Here is a 4,674-nt window from a genome sequence, read left to right as displayed (position 1 = left end):
CCAAGAAACACGAAATCTGACAGTTCCCCTGGAAAAGCACAGCCAAGTTTCTATAGGAAATCCTGCAGGATAAGCATTGCAGTGCAGGAGAGGTGGGATTTGGGGCCTCCCCCCTGCAGCTACCACGTGGGTGGGGAGGGGATGATAAGGACAATATCATCAGCCCTTCACCGAGGTTGAAGGTTGTGGCTGTTTCCATCTCTTTTGATTTGTATTGCAGTTGCCGTTTTAGATTTCTAACCCTGTTTCATTGGGCTCTCAGTGTCAGCGGGTCCTCTGCTTGCTCCCACTACCAGCTCTGGCCAAGGGGCAGGGAAAAGGCTCAGCAGCCCGTTTCAGCCAAGGCACCAAAACGACAATTGCAGCGGGTATCCCTTCAGCATCTCTTGTAGGTACCATTTCTAGAAGCCATATTTTTGAAGGCTTTTGGCTGGCTGCACAACAGGGCTTTTCATTCCTTTTGCTGTTAGCAAGAATTTAGTCTCATTTCCCTGCACTGAAATAAACCCAACCTCCAAGGAGTGGTTGAAGTGTAGCTGATCTTGCTTTGGAGAAGGATGGGTCTCTCAGAACCCGTGCTTTCCTTTGTCTTCCGAGTGGTTTGACTCCCTGTTAGCTTCACAGGCTTCTCAGTGGAATTCCTGTTCCTTGAAAAAGCATGTATTGTACATAGTTATGCCCTGCCTCAACTGTCCCTCAGTTTGGTTTTATGACCACCTCTGCTGTGGTTTAACGGATCAGCGCTTATGGTTCTTTCGATTTTCTTCTCTGAATGCAACTTGCTTTTAATAACCCCCTTGGCTCTGCTGCTTCTTTTTGCCCTTTATCTAGTCTTTTCTGATACTGATGTGCACTCACTCTGCCTCTCTGATCGTGTTTCTAACTATCCTTCAAAAGCCTTTGGTGCCTTAGATGTTCCTTTTACCTTCTTCTTAAAAAGCTTCCTGATTTTCACACAGTTCCCCTTTTCTGAGACCGGGCACAACTGTTCTGCATTGCTTTCTTGCTATCCATAGGCCACATCAAATCAAAGGTAGAAAAGAATTAAAAAGCAGAAAGCAACAGAATTAAGACAATGAGGTTCAGAAATTTATTTCTGTAAATCACCATGGCTTCAGTTAATATTCAAGGGGTACATCTTGAAGTTAGCCACACAGAGTAGGCAGAGAGCCAGAGAGCTAATAAGGTTATTTTTTTTTTTACTTTAGATTGTGTCGTGGAGGGACTGAAAAGGGACTAAAAATAGGAGACGTGTCACAATGTTCTCACCCTGCACCTGCAGCACAGCAGATACGGTGCAGCACAGAGAACTTCTGCAAAGGGAATGAATTATGAAACACCGCTTTTATTTTTAGTTAAAATTTAAACACGGTATTGACACAAAGCAATATTCAACGGGGAGAAATCCACCCAAATGACAAACCTTTGGGACTTTACAAACAGGCGCATGATTAAACCCTAACAGCACTAGTCTGCTTGAGACGTAAGGGCTGATGGCGAACGACGTATTCGACGTATTCTCGTAAACCCTTCCTTTCTTCTCTGACGCAATCCGCGAGCAGCTTCACTGCCCTTTGCCAAACTGTTGGAGTCCTTACACAAACCATTTGAATTTCAGCATTTGCATTTCTGAGGGCAGGATAAATGGGGCATGAATATTTCATATGTTCCTCTGATACGCGAAGCATTCAAAAACTCCCATAAACAACGCATCTGTTCAGGTATCGGGGCTGTCTCTATGGAATCCATAACGGAGATAAGCTCCCTTCCTTCCTACGAGGACAGGAAGCATGGAAACAATTTGCTTCGTGCAGCATTATTATGTTTCAACATTTCTTAGGTAATTTGTTTGAGGACTTGAAGTTATCTCTGGCAAACAATTTATCTTGGCAATATCGTTTGCTGTGGAAATGGGTCCCAAACCAGCAGGACTCGCAGAAGAACCAAAGTCCTGACATGTCTGGTAATGGTTTTAGCATGGCAAAAACCAACGCTCTGCATATTAACACAAGTCTAAGATCTGCTCCACACGCTTAGCAGAAATGTGGGGAGGAAAATATTCAACTGATTTGTTTAAGTTCAGGAGGAAATGAGAAACCTGCGACTGATGCACGGCGGTAAAAATACAGAAAACAAAGCAAGCTGAATTTTGGGATTTCTGCTAACTTGCTCTTAAGCATCTGCAATGTTGACCATCAAACTTCTCATTGCGTTGTGAACACTTCAAACAGCACTGCCTCTTTTAAATCCAGCTGCCTGACAAAGGAAATTGGCATGTTGGGACTGTATTTCATCAGAAAAAAATACTCTGGCGCCCTCAGAAATCAAGGGCCTGCAGAACCAGGTTAAGTGCAGCTCTGAGTTCCAAACTGGTTCACAGGATCTTTGCGCTGCAGTGAGCACTGGCTGTATTTGCTGTGCAAAGCTATCCAGCCTCTCTAGCTGTGTTTGAGCAGAAAGTAAAGCCAAAGGGCATAAAAAAAAAATGCATCGTGGCCTCTTCTCCTCAAAGAGCTGCCAGCGTAACTGGATTTTCTGAGCTACATCCAGAAATAATGGCTAGACTCACATCTGTAGTATGAGACCCAGACACGCCTGTGCCTCAAGAAAGCTCAGATCTGGGAGAGAATTTCCTGGTTTTGGCTTGTATTTAAGTTACATGTCATTATATATGATGTTTCTTCAAAAATTTGTCAAATAAGTGCCCCATCTATGCACCTTTTCTCCCTGCATTTGCCTCTGGAGATGCGCTATTTGCCAATGTCATATGGTCAGTATGACTAAGGCTGTTCAGGGCTGCTGAAATAAGTGATGCACCATCCAGTGGGCAAACGCACTTGTTACACCGCAGGGACAAGTTGTTTAACAGCAGTTCCACCGAAATCGATTGCAAAACTTCCACTGAATTAGAAACTCTCACTGATAAAGCATGTGTGGGAACTGCTGGAGTACACAACCTCCCGGGTGTGACAACATGCAGAGTCCTGTCTAGTTGATACTGATAAAAACAAACAACCCCAACACAGCACCTAATTTTTTTCTAACTTCTGGGTAACAGTCATATATCGGTCATCCCGAGATAAAATGCACAAGGACGGCAACGCCCTTCAGTTTTCTCAGGGGTTAAGCTCACTATAATCACCACTGCACCCCCATAATACATACCCAAGAAAAAATGCTTTTTCTTCCTTTTGTTTTTATTCCTGGATAAATGACATCTTAGTTATAGTAAGGATAAACATGGAGGGAGAAGGAAGTTTTAGAAAAAGAACAGCTCTTATGATATTGTGTCTATAGATGTTTACATACTTTGAGTAGCAGAGATGTTGGCATCGACTAATTTCTTTTAGTGTGTGAAACACAGCTGTTGGGAAATAGAAGACTACACACAAACCCAAGCTTTTCTGAGGTCCTTAGTAATTCATCACAGAAGCAGAAGGAAATGCAAAAAAAAAAAAAAAAACTCAAACCAAAACCACACATACACATGTGGGCAGCTGTATTTTATTGTACTTATCAGCATACACACCCCTTATGCGCTTATAGCCCATGTCCCACTAGATGGTGTACACGCTACAAGAAAAAAACAGCGTGGAGAAGTGTGGCTGAGCTGTCGTAACTTCTGTCATCTTTCAGCTTTTTTATCTTTATGTTTTAAATGTACCCTCAGCTCACACACTACAGAATTTGCTATTTTCCATCTAATTTTTAAAAGGTACTAGGTATCTATTTTTCCTAACAGGTAGTGGAGAATACTAAATTATTATCATGAAGTAGTATTTCCGTATTTTAAAAAAAAATAATAATTGTGTAACTACTGATGTTGAAGCCTAGGTTCACCAGATTTACTAAACAGCCACAGAACAGGCTTTCAACTTGGGTGCCAAATCCTCAGACTCCATGAAGTAATGACGGACCGTAATGAAGTATCATAGAATCACAGCATGGTTTGGGTTGGAAGGGACCTTAAAGATCACCTTGTTCCAGCCCCTCTGCCCTGGGCAGGGACACCTCCCACCAGCCCAGGTTGCTCCAAGCCCCGTCCAGCCTGGCCGTGAACTCCTCCAGGGATGGGGCAGCCACAGCTTCTCTGGGCAACCTGTTCCAGGGTCTCACCACCCTCACAGTGAAAAATGTCTTCCTTATATCTAGTCTAAATCTACCTTCTTCCAGTTTGAAGCCATCCCCCCTCATCCTGTCACTACGTGCCCTTCTAAAAAAGTCCCTCCCCAGCTCTCCTGTAGCCCCTTTAGGTACTGGAAGGCCGCAATGATGTCTCCCCGCAGCCTTCGCTTCTCCAGGCCGAACGACCCCAACTCTCTCAGCCTCTCCTCATAGCAGAGGTCCTCCAGCCCTCGGATCATCTTCGTGGCCCTCCTCTGGACCTGCTCCGATAGGTCCATGTCCTTCTTAAGTCGGTGGCCCCGGAGCTGGAGGCAGCACTGCAGGTGGGGTCTCACCAGAGCGGAGCAGATGAGCAGAACTAAGTGTCAGCGCCCCTCGCGACCGAGGTGTCACCTCAGAACCCTACCAATACCGTTTTAGCCTCAAATCGCGAGTACTTTGAAAAAATCTGAGGGGAGGGTGGGGGGTAAGTCCTGCCCGCAGCCACCGCGCAGCGGCGATCTCCCCCCTCCCGCCCCGGGCCCTCCGACGGGGCGGTGCTCGGCGCCG

The sequence above is a fragment of the Charadrius vociferus genome, unplaced genomic scaffold (assembly GCF_000708025.1).
Source record: "Charadrius vociferus isolate BGI_N301 unplaced genomic scaffold, ASM70802v2 scaffold493, whole genome shotgun sequence".
NCBI lineage: Eukaryota > Metazoa > Chordata > Aves > Charadriiformes > Charadriidae > Charadrius > Charadrius vociferus.
The sequence above is the reverse complement of the archived record's forward strand: the minus strand, read 5'-3'. Positions refer to the sequence as shown.